This window comes from Drosophila rhopaloa, unplaced genomic scaffold, assembly GCF_018152115.1.
Source record: "Drosophila rhopaloa isolate 14029-0021.01 unplaced genomic scaffold, ASM1815211v1 contig_164, whole genome shotgun sequence".
NCBI classification, from domain to species: domain Eukaryota; kingdom Metazoa; phylum Arthropoda; class Insecta; order Diptera; family Drosophilidae; genus Drosophila; species Drosophila rhopaloa.
In genome coordinates, this window is record NW_025335044.1 from 644115 (window position 1) to 661754 (window position 17640).

At 35.7% G+C, this 17640-nt stretch overlaps 1 protein-coding gene across 18 annotated transcripts in view; it reads right to left on the reverse strand.

Annotated features, from left to right (window-relative positions):
* LOC108040062 (hemicentin-1) overlaps window positions 1-3271 on the reverse strand; it is an 84245-nt gene extending 80974 nt beyond the window's left edge. For 2 of the 18 annotated variants that reach the window (XR_006417511.1, XM_044458356.1), the window contains exon 1: window positions 3034-3253. The gene's annotated coding sequence lies outside the window, so the exon portion shown is untranslated. Of the gene's footprint in view, window positions 1-2679; window positions 2774-3033 lie in introns of those variants that run through there. The other 16 variants (XM_044458347.1, XM_044458345.1, XM_044458348.1 and 13 more) reach the window with 13 other exon arrangements.
* Between the last annotated feature and the right edge of the window lie 14369 nt (window positions 3272-17640).

The following is a 17640-nucleotide window of genomic DNA, read 5'->3' on the forward strand; positions in this document are numbered from 1 at the left end:
TCGATTTAAGTCGACCAAACTTCTTTGAGCTAATTGTTTTGTAATAACTGCAAGGGTATATAAACTTTGGCTTGCCGAAGTTTGCTTCCTTTCTTGTTTTTTTTAATGTTCGTAATGTACTGGAACGATTTATTTTCAAGCAAATTTTTATTTCGCCGAAATAGAAATAGAATTCCAGCGACCAAAAACTTAATTATGCACAAAAAAAATTATAACAAGAAAGAAAATACCCTTGCAGAATATTCTGTAAATTATATTCTCCAAAATTATTCATATGATGCATTCTTAACACTCATAAAAATCCCAACTTCCTAACTTTAAGAACACCAAAGTTATGGCATTTCCAACCGTTCAGTTATATGACAGCTATAGAATATAGTCGGCCGATCCTTATGAAATTTGGTATGTCGGATTGATTGGCCAAAAATAAAACCCTTAGAAAATCCCAACTTCCTAACTTAATAATTACCAAAGTTATGGCATTTCCGATCAATCAGTTATATGGCTGCTATAGGATATGATGCTTATGAAATTTGGTAGTTAAGATTGACTGGCCAAATATAAAACCCATAGAAAATCCCAACTTCCTAACCCTATAAACACCAGAGTTATGGCATTTCCAATCAATCAGTTATATGGCGTCTATAGGATATAGTCGGCCGATCCCGGCCGTTTGTAAAGTTAGGAAGCTGGGATTTTCTATGGGTTTTATACTTGGCCAATCAATCCGACCTACTAAATTTCATAAGGATCGGCCGACTATATCCTATAGCTGCCATATAACTGAACGATTGGAAATGCCATAACTTTGGTGTTTTTAAAGTTAGGAAGTTGGGATTTTTTATGAGTATTAAGAAATCATTATATGAATAATTTTGGAGAATATAATGTACATAATATTCTGCAAGGGTATATCAACTCGACTCCGCCCGAAGTTAGCTTTCCTTTCTTGTTATAATGTATGACTGTCTACAAGTAAAGCGTTTTTTTTGTAACCTGTAGCACCAAATGAAACACAATATAAGTTTTGAACTTGTAGCGATGCGATTGGTAAAACTGTAATAAACAAACAGACACAAATTCTATTTAAAAACTGAATAAAAACTTGAAAAGTTGCCTTTCGCAACACTGGTTCAATCACCTCCAATTTCAAAATGTAACTTCGTTTAACCCAATTGAATTTTCAAAAATCATTTAAAAGAGCAAAATGTCAATTTATAGAGCCTACCAATAACTTTTGATCAATACATAATATATTCTGGTAGGACATTCGTATTATTTAAATTAATTAATTTTACAATGTCCTTTTCCTCAAGGTATACGATTCTTGGCATATCCTTATAAAATCGCCATTGTCCTTAATAGTACCAATTAAATCTATAACAACACCCTTGGTTTCTCTGGCTTTAATATCCAAACTCCGCTTTTAAGTATACTGTGGATCATTCTCAGACATGTCAGCAATTAGTCAAGTACAGCCCGGACATCCTGTTGGACTCATTTTGGCTTACTCATGGAACCCATGCCTCAGGTTAGCATCACCCAATTTGGCCGAAGAGCATTTGTCTTTGGTCATCGGCCATTATTGTCCGTGTTGTCGCATGTGGCCATTAAAGAAATTTCCGCTGTGGTTACCGAACCGTAAATTAAAATGTGCACAACATGCACCCTTTTCTCCGTCGTATCATCGCCTCTTTTCGAAAACGGGGTGGGGTGACAAATATTTTCATGTGTTTGGAAGAATACTGATGAAGCAATGGAAAAAGAAATATGAGCAATCCCATTTAGTGAAACAATTATGTTAAATATAACCTCATAAGATATATTCTTTTTTAAGGAAATTTTTGAATACATAAAATCAAAACATTCCCTGCATTTACATGCGTTGCAAACAAATTCACGAAACGATAATAAAAATTCTGTCCGTAAAATTTACAGGAAAAACAGGCTTAGTAAAGACAATTAGAGTTTTTCAGGTCGAGCTCTGCCGGCAATGCTGGCCGTAAATTCATAGGTAATTTTCGTGTATTTATTTAAGAAATGTTTGCATGATACGGCTATCGTATAAACATAGTAAAAGTATACGACAGCGGCTGAGCTGTGCAAATCAGTCAGTTAACACGTAATTCTTATACCTAAGGTGCGATTCCTGCATGACGAACAATACATTTTGAGACACATTGGACATTGGTGGAATTGTGAGGATTGTATTTAAGATAAGTAGTTTCGACACGATTGATCTGAATTTGTTATTTTAATGGAAGGCATGTCACATATGTACTTTTATAATTATTTACAGACGTACCACGTTGTATGTATGCACATACATATATATGCAAGTTTCGGAAAAATAAAAAAACAAATAAGAAAATTTCATTGCGCGCTATTTCTAAAAGTGGATTCGGCCAGTGATATAATTTATTTTAGCTCGACCTCTGTTCGGCCGGCACTGATGCATATATACCGTCACATACGCCCGATATATGTACATACATACATTTATATATGTATGTACCCCCTGTATGTGTACACTCATTGGTATAAAAATATTCTCTATTTGGCTTCTACTGAACAATTTTAAAGCATTCGCTCATTTCGAAATATATTCACATGTTGTCCAAGTTATTCCCAAGACAACTTTTTTTTAGAAATAAATAAAACTTTTGATATATAATTTACTTGTTGCTGTCACATAACCCATGGTTTGATTGCTATGACTATTAAGCTTATTATTATTATTATCAAAACAGTCTTAAAACACATTCATAACATTTTATTATTGATAAGCTTGGGAGCTGTTTTGTAGGCTTTAATTTTTAAAGAAAGTTACAAATTTATTTTTTTGTTTGCAGTAATTAAGCACAAGAGGAATATATTTTTTAATATTTATTTCGCTGGCTCATTTTTCTCTCTCTCTTATGTTTTCTTTTGCACTGTATTTTTCCTCTCATTTTCTCACAAGTGGTTATTATGGCAATTTTATTGTAATCAAGGCAGCGATTTCCTTTTCAGCTTTAATTCTCCTTCACTCACGTTGCTTTCGAGTTGGCTTTTTGGCGTTTCCACTTAAAGCAACCGCCCAAGTTATGAATATTTATTTGGACTCCCGTTCACACGCGTTTCAATGGCTTCAGCCCGGTTGGTACAGCGGGTCGTTTGCAAGAGCGGTATCCCTGCGTTCTCGGCGTCCGACGTTCGAAATGAAACTGAAGCAAGCCTCAAGGTGGCAAGACAGTCAGCGCCAAAGAGCCACATGCCAGCCAGAAGCGACAGCGAGGCAGGGAAAACAACCCCTAAAGTGGCGTCGGCGTTCGGCTTCTTTGCAGCTGCTGGTGTTTCGGACAAGTGTTTGGGACAAGTGCGTCGGCCACATGCAAGCCGGTTCTGGCAGACTATTCAGCGGCTGTTGCTGTTGATTCGACGGGGAATCTGCGGGTGCCATTTCCCACGACTCTTGCCCGATTTGGTAATTAGATTACCAACTGATTGGCGTGAATTGCGAAGAACTAGAATGTTATTTTGAAAAGGGCTTCACGTTATTACCTCATGATTGAAGCCTATTTGATAGATAGGAGAACATTCTTCAATGATTTTAAGTGACTTCGGATTCTGTTAGAATTCATCGAAACTAGTTAAAAACAATTTTTTTTATAATTAATAAATAAAAAAATGCTATAGTGGCACGATTAGATGTTGTCTGTCTTAATGGTTTTTTGATTGTAACATACTGTTTTTTTCCATAATGTTTTTGCGGGGGTTTATGGGTTTTCCGGTATTATTTATGGGTATCCTGCATTGTTGTCGGTACAAAAAAGCCTAATAATGGAGAAAAATCGTTGGAAGCAAAAATGGAGAAGTGTTAGGGAGGGTGAGGGTGAATTGGCATCCACCTTTTTTTGCAGATGGAGCTAGGTTTGCTATTTGTCAGTAATATCAAACAAAAGCACTCAAGATTAGGAAATATTATTCATACGTCAATAGATATTTATTTATTGTCTTTTTACCTTTGCTCTAAAAAATTAAGAAACATGTATGAAAATATTAAACTCTGCCAATTCAAGCACATAATTTCTACTAAAAGTTTTAAGTATCTTTTTTCAAAAAGTGGTGGTGACCACCTTCAGTTTCACACTAATGTATTTTTCGAGACTTTAAAGATGGTTGTATATACACAAGGTGTATACATTTTTATACCCTTGCAGAGGGTATTATAATTTTGGTCAAAAGTGTGCAACGCAGTGAAGGAGACATCTCCGACCCTATAAAGTATATATATTCTTGATCAGGATCACCTCCTGAGTTGATATAGCCATGTCCGTCTGTCCGTCTGTCTGTTTCTACGCAAACTAGTCTCTCAGTTTTAAAGATATCGAATTGAAACTTTGCACACACCCTTCTTTCCTTTGCACGCAGTATATATGTCGGAACGGCCGGGATCGGCCGACTATATCCTATAGCTGCCATATAACTGAACGATTGGAAATGCCATAACTTTGGTGTTTTTAAAGTTAAGAAGTTGGGATTTTTTATGAGTATTAAGAATGCATTATGTGAATAATTTTGGAGAATATAATTTACAGAGTATTCTGCAAGGGTATATCAACTTCGGCTCCGCCCGAAGTTAGCTTTCCTTTCTTGTTTAATTAATTTTTGTTAAAATTTTCTTTAGACTAACCTACTATGTATGTTATTTTAGTATGTATGGTTTTTGTAAGCTTCTTGAATTTTGGGTCAAAAAGGGTCAACTCAGTTTCGAAGGTCTTTGAACTGTTTTGCTTTTTGGGTTCACAACAAAAATATGAAATGTTCAAAACATTTTGAAAATTAAAGAAATGTTTGAAATGTTTAACCTAATAAAAATGTATGGCAATAAGCTACTTTTTATTCAATGTTGATATATTCGATAAAGCATTGTTTGTCCACGTTGACCATCTTTTTAAATTTTGAAAAAATAAAAACTTATGACAATGTGCAATTTTTTCATGCAATATAAATAAATATAAATGATTTAAACAAAAATATTACGGGACATCTCCTAATATTTTTTTATCAAAGGCAAACAATTGCATGTTTTTACATTCAATTGGTTGATTCGGTAAATTTATTTTAAGTTTTTGGTTAGAATATAAGAAGGAAAAATAAAAACTAATATATATATATGTCAAAATTTGCAAAACTTTTGTTCTGGCAAATAGCGTTGCTTGTCGCTGTACAAGCAACAATTGGAGGGAAACTGTCTATTTTTAGAAAATGTAAATTATAACACAATTGTGGTTTTTCTGTTATATAATCACAGTTTTTTATTATTTTCATTCATTGTTTCCCCATTTAACTCCTGTTTGGAGATTTTGTCTAGACTGAAAATTTCACAAAATATAACAACTTTTTTGTGATTTTGGGAGAAAGAAAAAACATTTTATTAACAAATTGAAAAAAACAGCCATGAACTTATTGAAATAAACTGAAATTTTGTGAGCTAGTGTTATTGCCGTTAAGATATAGACGAATGTGGGCGACTACGCATTAAGGTCGCTGTTTATTTTTGGCGAAGCACGAAGCCGACCAAAACAGCATCTGGTCAGCACACTGTAGTTTAGAAGAATTTTTTTGTGAATATTTCATGTTTTTGATCATACAAACATCATACAAATGCATATAAATTACAAAAAAAAACTTAAAGTTTCACTGAAGCTTTTTATACCCTTGTAGAGGGTATTACAATTTTGGTCAAAAGTGTGCAACGCAGTGAAGGAGACATCTCCGACCCTATAAAGTATATATATTCTTGATCAGGATCACCTCCTGAGTTGATATAGCCATGTCCGTCTGTCCGTCTGTCTGTTTCTACGCAAACTAGTCTCTCAGTTTTAAAGATATCGAATTGAAACTTTGCACACACCCTTCTTTCCTTTACACGCAGTATATAAGTCGGAACGGCCGTGATCGGCCGACTATATCCTATAGCCGCCATATAACTGATTGATCGGAAATGCCATAACTTTGGTGTTTGTAAAGTTAGGAAGTTGGGATTATCTATGGGTTTAATTTTTGGCCAATCAATCCGACCTACCTACATTTCATAAGGATCGGCCGACTATATCTTATAGCTGCCATATAACTGAACGATTGGAAATGCCATAACTTTGGTGTTTATACCCGTTACTCGTAGAGTAAAAGGGTATATTGTATTCGTGCAAAAGTATGTAACAGCTAGAAGGAAGCGTTTCCGACCCTATAAAGTATATATATTCTTGATCAGGGTCACTAGCCGAGTCGATATAGCCATGTCCGTCTGTCCGTCTGTCCGCCTGTCTGTCTGTCCGTCTGTCTGTCCGTCCGTATGAACGCTGAGATCTCGGAAAATATAAAAGCTAGAAGATTGGCATTTTGCGTGCAGATTCTAGGAGTTCCTACGCAGCGCAAGTTTGTTTCAAAAAGGTGCCACGCCCCCTTTAACGCCCTCAATCGCTTATATACGATTTTAAAAATTTAAATATTTCGGAAAAGTAAAAATGCAGTTTTATTGTGTTTATCAATACCTATCGAAATGTAGAATAAATTTTTCAAATTGGACCATTCGTTAAAAAGTTATGCGTGATCAAAGTTTCTATCTCCATCTCCCTCGCACTCCCTTTACCTGAGTAACGGGTATCTGATAGTCGGGGCACCCGACTATAGCGTTCTCTCTTGTTTTAAAGTTAGGAAGTTCGGATTTTTAATCAGTATTAAGAATGCATCATATAAATAATTTTGGAGAATATAATTTACAGAATATTCTGCAAGGGTATATCAACTTCGGCTCCACCCGAAGTTTGCTTTCCTTTCTTGTTTGTTTTAAGATTTAAGTTGATCAGCTGCTTTTTCTCACATTTGTGCAGGAAATTAAATTAAAACCAAATAATGTTACTTAAAAATAAAAAATTGGGATCAAGGTATTAGTTATACCCTTTGAACCTTTTTGTTTAAACTAATATTACATATTAATACACCAAAAAAAGTTTATATTCTTGAAGGATAATTGAAAATTGATATATTTTTTAATTTTTTGCTAAATTCTGATGAGTGACTTGTTTTTATGTCCACAAAAAATACAAGATTTTCAAACAAGGTGTGTATTCAACTAAAAAGGAAATAATACGTTTTGCAAATAATATACAGTAGAATCCGGAAGACGCACTATCCATATACGTTTGAATCATATAAGTTTTTTTTTTTATTATACCCTCTGCAAAGGGTATAATAATTAAATCAGTATAGAAGATGCAGTCTGATGACCGAATTCAATCCGCATTATTTTTGTATAGAAAAATACATAACAATGCTACTGCACATGTGACAGTGTTTATTCTTGTTTTGTTATACCCTTGCAGTGGGTATTATAATTTCAGTCAAAAGTTTGCAACGCAGTGAAGGAGTCATTTCCGACCGCATAAAGTATATATATTCTTGATCAGCATCACCAGGAGAGTCGATCTAGCCATGTCCGTCTGTCCGTCCGTCTGTCCGTTTCTACGCAAACTAGTCCCTCAGTTTTAAAGCTATCTGCTTGAAACTTTCCCAAACGTTGTCTTTCTATTGCAGGTAGTATATAAATCGGAACGAGCCGGATCGGGCGACTGTATCATATAGCTGCCATATAACTGACCGATCGGAAAAGCCATAACGTTTGTGTTTTTTAAATTAGGAAGTTGGGATTTTCTATGGGTTTTATTTTTGGCCAATTAATCCGACCTACCGAATTTCATAAGGATCGGTCGACTATATCCTATAGCTACCATATAACTGAACGATTGAATATGTCATAACTTTGGTGTTTTTAAAGTTAGGAAGTTGGGACTTTTTATGAGTATTAAGAATACATCATATGAATAATTTTGAAGAATATAATTTACAGAATAATCTGCAAGGGTATATCAACTTCGGCTCCGTCCGAAGTTAGCTTTCCTTTCTTGTTTTTAATTAGAAGTAACATTTTTATATTACTGGGCGCTGATCTGATGACGAGCAATGTTTGTGAAGTCTCCAAAAGGCCTGACAGAGCGCCAGCTGTTCATAGAAGGAGGGATGAACAGCGAACGAGCGTATGGCAGTCTCGGAACGCAAGGTGGCGGGATCTGTTATTAATGAGGCATAGGGTTGTTTATGTTACGGGCAGGTGAGCATGGCACCGACGGCTGGCCAGGTTTCCTACCTGACGAACCTCGCTCGCCAGCTTGTGCCTTTCCACCTGCCTCCTAATGCTCAAAATGTATATTTGTAAATTATTGTAAATAACTTTTTCATTTTGAAACTTTAAATAATTTTCTTTTATGTAAGAATTGAACCCCCTCACCCCATGTAATCAATTCGTCCTGCTGACCCCACAATGATTACGTGACATATGAACTGCCGCTAATAACTAAATTCTTTTTGCCTTTAATGTGAAAAATGAACAGCCCATAGTTTGAACCTGTATATCGGCTGCTGGTCCTGCAACAACTAGTTTTCGGCAACTAACACTGCTTTATTTCATTTTCCTTAAGGATAATTGAAATTACAAACGCGGTGTATCTCGCAACAAAATCAAAATTCCGACTATCTAAATAATTGATCGGGGACAATTGGGTTTTACCAGGTTTTTAAAGGGGACATTTTTCAATAAACTTGAGCTGTGAAAGAAAACATAGAATCTTCATGCTAAATCCCAAATGTCAAGCACTTGTAGTTTCCGAGATGGCATGGCATAATTGACTCGGCTATTCATCAACATACATATATTACTGTGGGCAAAAAGTAAGCTAAATTTGTTTGTAAAGTGAAAATTCATTATTTATTCTCCTGAATCAATTTCATCCCCTTCAAAGTAATCCCGAAAAACAAAAAATTATGCCAACGTTTTTTCAAATCCTCGAAACAGGCCAAATAGTCCCTTTCCGGTATAGCCATGAGCGCCTTCGTCGATTCCGCTTTTATCTCCTCAATCGACTCGAAACGCATTCCCCGGAGTGGTTTTGGGAATAGCCAGAAGTCACACGGAGCCAAATCAGGAGAATACGGTGGTTGCGGAACGATATGCGTCGAATTCTTGGCGATTTGGTTACAAAGAACGAGTGCAGAAATTGAGCGTTTTCGGTACCAAACGAGATTTGACTTTTTGTAGGCCCAAATGGGCTTTCAAATGGTTTTCACAGATCCTTCTGATATTCCGATCATATCAGTAAGGTCTCTTACAGTCAACCGACGATTTTTGAGCACTAATTCCTTCACTTTATTGACGTGTTGGTCATCTGTTGACGTCGATGGTCGTTCGGAGCGCTCCAAGTCATCAGCACTTATTAACATTTTTCTGGGACATGGCAGAATCACCAAAGGCCTTCCGCCACATCATCAACACCCTTCCGCAGCCGAAATTTCACTCCGCAAACAAAATTTGATGGCACATCTCTGCTTTATTAAATCAGACATTGTAAAAATCGAAAAATGCACTCTTGCTCGTTCGGTGAACACAAGCGTAAATATAGTACTGATACTGACATTGACATGAAATTAGTCCCATATGTCATCAACAGTCCTGCCAACTCAAGAAAAAAAGAACTAGTCCGCCATCTTAAGCCCGCGAATTTGTAATTAAAAATTCACCTTACTTTTTGCCCACAGTAGTATGTGTATATTTACTTTATAGGGTCGGAAAACGTTCCTTCTACCTGTTACATATTTTTCAACGAATATAATATTCCCTTTTACGCAACGAGGGCTGTTAAATACGATTTATCCTAAAAAAGTTTAAAGTTTTAATAAGTGTAACATTAAATATTTGATGTGCAATTTTAAAAATGCAGTCCAATCAAAGTGGTTCTTGGTTGGTTTTTTTTGTTTGTTTTTGCGATCGTGAACTTTAGATATTGACTGTGGTGTCCCTACAATCTTTTATAAGTTTGTACTTAAAACAAACTAAAAACTAGTAGTGAATTGTTATTTATGTATAAATCTACAAAGTAAGTCCAGCACATTAAAACATATTATATGTTATAGATAATTTAGGTCATGTTATACTCTGTTCGCTTAAAAGAGCACTTTTGCGCACTTTGTCTGAAATTTGACTTGTTATGTTCCAACCTTACATTTTCAAACAGCGCTTTTTTTGACGTATGCATATCGGTTTCGATGAAAAATATTAAGGAGATAGCCATTTTCAATTTTAAATAAGCGTCAATACGTGAACATTGTTCTGACAGAATAAGATAATTTTAGCTGCAAAGAATAAAAGTAATTTCAGCGAATTGGGTTAAGTCCAAAAGAAAATTTTAAGCATCTCATACGAATTTATTCTTCTAATCTCGCATACAACTGTGACTTTTACTAATCGTTTAAACAATTCAAATTAAAAAAAAACAATCTATAATTCTAGCATCCTTATTGGAAATCGTAGGCTTTATGTCCGAAAAACAGTAAATTTTAAAAGTGGCTTTAACTCTCCCTTCATGATAAGTGTTACCAAAGAAACCATATTGCGCAATCAGGAAGCAAACCGAAAGCAATTTGTGTTGTACTTTTAAATTTCCGCACAGCAGCTCAAATGGTATCCTTGCAAGAAGATAAATTCGTTTTTGTCGTCCATAATAGTTATTTTTAAAGGAACCTAAGACTACTTAGTTAAAATTAATATTGAAAAAACCGGATAACAAACTGGAAATCATCTTAAAATTTTTTATGAGACGGAATATTAAGTGTTACTTGTTTTTGCCAGGTTTTGATGGAAAAGTTCTGCATTTATTAAGGGGAACCACAGTCGGACTGAAAGATTTGCCTCTTCAGTTTAGCACGCAGGATACAAATGCCAAATACAACAAAAAAGGAAGCAAATAAATAAATATTACCAAATCCCAAGGAACAACAATAAAAAATATAAAACAACAAAGTTATAATTTTTTTGAATTGTTTTTTTCCGATTGTTCCTTTAGTCGGGCTGCATTTTGCCATCGATTCTATGGCAGCTATAAGATATTGTTGTCCGATTTTGATAAAACTAAACGCGAAATTCTAATACACGAACTAGTCTCTAAGTTTTAAAGATATCGAACTTAAACTTTGCCCACACACTTCTTTCCTTTGCACGCAGTATATAAGTCGGAACGGCCGGGATCGGCCGACTATATCCTATAGCTGCCATATAACTGAACGATCGGAAATGCCATAACTTTAGTGTTTTTAAAGTTATTAAGTTGGGATTTTTTTAGCTTTCCTTTCTTGTTCGTTGTTCCGTTTTAAATAACATGTGCTGAAACTTGTGTTTTTGATAGGAAATAAGTATACATACAAATGTGCAAATTGAGATTATTGTGTTATTGATAGCGAGTAAGCTAAGAAGTGTGATCTATAAATATTTTTTAATAGCCGAACGTAAGTAAAATAGATTGTTTGTCCTTGTGGAATAAAATAATTAATATTAAGTTTGATTTTACGGTAGAATGCCACGTGGTTTACATCTGTCAGAGGAAGATCGCGGCATGATCAAAGGGCTGGCTGAATCTGGCCAGACCATTTCTTATATTGCTGTCATATTAAATAGGCACAGAAATACAATTAGTAACTTCCTTAAAAATCCGGAAAGTTATGGAAAAATAAAGCGAAGCGGAAGGCCCACTGAAATCGGCGAGCGGTTCAAGAGACAAATTCGGCGTCTAGCTGTTCAAGACAACAAGTCTAGCATGGAGGTAAAAGGTCAACTGAATCTTGACGTATCCAAAAGACGAATAAACCAAATTTTGAACCAGAACAAAATGGTTACATATGGTTCACGCGACGCTGTACCAAGGCTATTAAAGCATCACATAACCGCTCGTCTACAATTTGCTGAGCAATACAAATTTTGGACGGAGGAGTTTGAAAAAGTTATATTTTCGGACGAAAAAAAATTTAATTTAGACGGTTCTGACTCCCGTCAAAAGTACTGGCGCGACAAAAGGCAACCACGACAGGTCATCCATAAACGAAACCACGGTGGAGAATCATTAATGGTTTGGGCCTGATTTGGGTATGCTGGGTAGCCTCCACTTTGTTTTATACCGACTAGAACAAATGCAGAAATTTATATAGAGTTACTAGAAACAGTGCTCATCGAATTTGCTGGAGACATTTATGGCCACACAGCTCGTAAAACTAAAGACTTTCTGGCAGCTAAAAAAATACCGCTATTGCAGTGGCCAGCGATCAGCCCGGACCTAAACCCAATATAAGATCTTTGGGGAATACTTTCTAATAAAGTTTACAAAACTGGCCGCCAGTTCGACACAGTTAGTGACCTCAAAAAGGCTTTGATCAAGGAATGGGATGAAATTAATCCGACAACTCTGCAAAACTGGGCAACTTTAATGCCCAATCGGATTAATCAATTTTTATTAAGAAAGGAAATCATATAAATTATTAAGAAGTATATTTAAAATTATTAAAAAATTTTTCTACTTGTATTTCGAATTTACGTTCGTTTTAAAGTTTTATATTTAATTTAAAGTTAATCTAAACGTTTACGAAAAATATATTGTTATTTTTTTGTTAATATGCATTCAAGCAATATAAAAAAAATTTAATCAAAAACCTAATATAATTATTTTATGTTTTATTTTTTAATAATTTCAATGCACATATACTTCTTTACATAATAAAACTACATGATCCTATTGCTTAAAATCATTTATAATATCTACATTTACACAATACCAAACTACCTCATGAAACGATTTATATATTATTATTTATCTATTTATTTATTTTTTTATACTTATTATTATTTATCTATGTGTTGTGTATTCGTTCCTGCGGTACCCGGGTTAGGAAGTTGTGAAATGAATTGAATGTTAATTATAAAATTTTGTAAATTAAAGTGGAAAAGAAAGAAAAGGAAATATTATAATGGGGTGAGGTGATGAATAACAGACCCAGTGCCCAGTGTCAGGGGAGTGCCACAAAAGGTCCAGCAGTTCAAGGATGGGGGGTGTATTTCGCGGACATCGACAGCAGGTTAACAGTCTTTGTTTTTCGTAATTTGTCTGAAAACAAAAAAAATAGTTACTGTATGCCGACAAATCCAACTATCGTGGTCATACTCACACTTGAGAAATCCGATAGCTAGCCGGAATCCGATTGTTGGATCCCCGAAAATAATGTCGAGACATAACAATAATTGTTTAGTAGGTTCTTGGGAACTAATTGGACGTTAATCGTTTAGGGCTAGTATTCAGATTGAAAAACGAGTTTGCCAGCGGAAAAAGTTTAGCCTTTCCTGTTTTACTTATTTGCGTAAAAACGGACAGACGGAAGGACAGATGGACATGGCTATATCGACTCGCCTGGTGATGCTGATCAAGAATATATATACTTTATAGGGTCGGAAACGTTTCCTTCACTGCGTTGCAAACTTTTGACTGAAATTATAATACCCTCTGCAAGGGTATACAAATTGAACTTCTTTTTTGCGTATCAAGGCGACTTACTTGGTACGGTTTTTCCGCAATATACAAATTAGGAAATTTAACAAAAATTTTCTTCTTATTACTTATATATTGACATCATTTATAAACGAGGACGGAAGCTAACTTCGGCAAGGCGAAGTTTTAATACCCTTGCAGACTTTGCCGAAATTGCTAAAACTGAAAAAGTAGCGAAAAGAATAAGTTATACATAAATAAATTAGATTTGCGTAGTTTAATAGCTTTTATACTGCAATAATGTCATATAAAAATAGAAAAAAAATTTTCTCTACGGAAGCTATTAGATATAGACGTCCGATTGGCAAGCGATTTTACCCTGATCAAGGTCAGTGGCGGATCTAGGGTTGCTGGCGCCCGGGGCAAAGCGAAAAATTCCGCCCCCTCCCTATTTGCTGTACGAATAACATTAGGAGTATTTTAAGTGTAAATAGGTTATTAATTATTAAAAGCTTATATGTTTGAAGAATTGTATTTCATATCGATTCTTTTGTCAGTTTGTGTTTTTGCAAGACAAAAAAATATTACTTTTAGAATATAACTTTTCTGGCCTTGATTGCCGCAAATTCAGCAATAATATCATTGTAGTCGAGTGATGCTGCTACTTCATTTTCGATAGATAGTATAGATAAATTTGACAGCTTGTCTTGGTTCATGGTTGTGCGGAGATTAGATTTTATCAATTTCAGTTTACTGAATGATCACGAAGCCATGTGATCAATGGTAGAGTCAGCAAAATTTTCAATGCTGTCACAAGTGTTTTGTACTCCTCTAACCCCAACGATGAAATATACAATAGTATTCCTTTTGGAGTGAGATCAAGACTTTCTCCCTATTTATTGGCCCTTTTCAGAAGAAAAATTACATCTTTGATATCGTGATACAATTCCGTACCATTTAAATCATTAGAATAAATTTCAGCTAATGATTTGCGTTTATCGTTTCGGTGTGTTGTTTTTTTGACCGGATTTTTTTGAACTGGGCACCACTTGGTTTTATTCGTTTCATTTTTGTTCTTTCCACGCCCAATTTGAAATAGTAGTAATATATTTTTAGAACATCAAGAATTGGAAGGTTCAGTGAATAACATTTGATAAATAACATCGAAGCATAAGTACCTTGATTAAATGTTGCTATAGAAAAACACTGCCTTGATTGGAATGTATGTAAACAAACGCGCTCATAACCTAACACGTATACTGCTCGCTCTCTCTCTCTCTCTCTCTAAGCAAGAAAGTTTATTATGACGTTTCGAGCGTCCCTTTTCCTTTTGATCACATCATAAAACACTTACACTTGTATTCTATAGGGAGCGTTACATGCGCAGCGCCGCGGGAAAATATGAATTCTCGAAACATATATTGCTAGTCGGACTCGATTTAGCGCCTCTTAGATTTGGCGCCCGGGGCGCTTGCCCCTTTCGCCCCCCCCTAGATCCGCCACTGATCAAGGTATGCGTAAATAAATTAGACTTCGAAAAATCGGTTCAGTAGTTTTTCGCCATCCATATCACCGCAGTCATTTTTCAAAAAACACCAATTCGAGATATTTGCGTCTAAAGTTTTTAGTTTGGGTTTGGGCGGGGACAAGGCGCGAGGCTAAGAGCGTTGTAACTTTCTTTCTACTGCTCAAATCTCAAGAAGTTGTTTTATACAAAATGTTCGTTTTTTAAATAAACAAGAAAGGAAAGCTAACTTCGGGCGGAGCCGAAGTTGATATACCCTTGCAGAATATTCTGTAAATTATATTCTCCAAAATTTTTCGATACTTATTAAAATTTTAAAAAGTTATGGCATTTCCAATCGTTCAGTTATATGGCAGCTATAGGATATAGTCGGCCGATCCTTCTGAAATTTGATAGTTTGGATTGATTGACCAAAAATAACACCCAGAGAAAATCCCAACTTTCTGACTTTACAAACACCAAGATTATGGCATTTCCGATAGTTCAGTTATATAGCAGCTATAGAATATAGTCGGCCGTGCAAAGGAAAGAAGGGTGTGTGCAAAGTTTCAATTCGATATCTTTAAAACTGAGAGACTAGTTTGCGTAGAAACAGACAGACGGACAGACGGTCATGCTTATATCAACTCAGGAGGTGATCCTGATCAAGAAAATATATACTTTATAGGGTCGGAGATGTCTCCTTCACTGCGTTGCACACTTTTGACCAAAATTATAATACCCTGGGCAAGGGTATAAAAATGGAAATCGTAAATTTTCTTAAAATTTTTGTATTAATTTTTGAGAACAGAAACACTGATTTGCATGGTGGAAAAAAAGGGTGTATTAACCTTGTCTTACCAAAATTAGTTTCCTTTCTTTTTTAAGTTAGAATAAAGGGCATATTAACTTCTTGATGCCAAGGCTAGTTTTTTGTTTTAACTACTGCAAGGGTTCAAATGTAAACATTAATTTGAAGACGTTAGCTGAGGTGAAGGTGCAGTGTGAAGAAGAAGGGAAGGAAACCTCCCTCTTCTTTACTTCCTGTTTGATGCGACCTACTTAGGTAAATTATTCATATGCATGCCCATAAGAGTGGTACAGATCCAGTGACAGAGGCAGAACCAGTGGGCTGGTGACGGTACCTTTACCGATTTTTTAGGTGCATAGTCACCTACAAGTAAAACGTAATTTATTTCAAGTGAGTACTAGGAAACATGTTTGTCTCGACTTATGCTTGTAATGACTCTTGACCAGCATCTCCATGCTGCGGCATTTTAATGTTATAGCACTCTTTCTCTCTTATTTTCTTAAGGCCTTAAAAATCAGTTTAGATATGGAAAAACTAGCGAAAAGCTAAATAACACCTGCCAATGTTTTCCTGGTTTTTTTTTAATTGTAAGACTTACGTTCGAAGGACAGATGCCTTTAAAGAATAGTTGCCTAGAAACCATAACTACATCAAAAAAAGTGTAGTGTCACCTGTTTAAAATAACATAAAACAATTTAAAGAAAAAAACTTATATTTCGCGACCGCACTCAGCCATTCGATTTTCACAAGACTCCTTTGAACTCAATTTTTGTCCATCGAAAAAATGTTGCATTGCCAATAGTCAAATCGACAAAGAAGGAGACGAAATGCTCGGTTTATTGGAGAAGTTCGCCGATGTTTTCTCTACAAGAGAAGTAGTCAAGCAGTTTCTTAAGCAAAATGGTCGACTAGCTTTTGGATCAGGATGTTATTATACTTTTCACATCAGAATATGCCAGCCCGGTGGTGCTCATCAAAAAGGCAAAAGGTAGTGATCGAATGTGCGTCGATTAGCGCCGAATACTAAATAAGAGGAAAATTACCAAGTACCAAATGTCGAAGACCGTCAGCAGAAGCGATTAAAATTATTTTCTTCCCTGGACCTCAACAGTGGCTATTACCAAATCGAAATGATCCCAGAACCCGAAAAATCACAGCATTCATCACCATGGATTGTCTTTATGAGGCCAAGCGGCTCCCGTTTGGTTTGAAGAACGTTTCCTGCTGTTTTCAATCGACACATGGCAGAACTAAAAAAAGGGCGTACACAAAGGCGACATGATTCACTATATGGATGACATAATTATTGGTAGCCAAACATTTAGGAAGATGTATAAGAGGCTTGAGCGAATTCCTTCAAGTCCCGCAAGAGTGCGGAATTACCTTGAGCATGGGCCAATGTGAGTTATATAAGAAGTCTATCACATTTTTAGATCACCAGATACGATGTGATACGATCACCAGTTCAGACGGCATCAGTCATTGCTTACTTCAAAGCCGGAGAGAAACTACCTTAGTTAGGAGTTAAAGGCTACAATAATGGCTATATTATTAAAGTCAATGGAAAATCGGGACCTTATTCCCCGAACAGCAAGATGGTGGTTAAGAATGCAAGAATTTGACATAGAAATTCTTCATCGAGCCGGATAACAAATGAACCACGTTGACGCGCTGACTTGCGCTCCCTATGAGGAAGCACGTCAGATAAAAACAGCATACCAAAAGGTATAAAAAACCATGATTGACGAGGAAAATTGGCTATTTTCTATACAGCTGCAGGACGAAAAAATCCAGAAATCCGAAATTCGAAAAATTAGAGAACGACGAGTACGTGATTAAGGGGGGTATGGTATTTAAATTTTTTGTTGGCCTCTTTTTATACCCTTGCAGAGGGTATTATAATTTTGGTCAAAAGTGTGCAA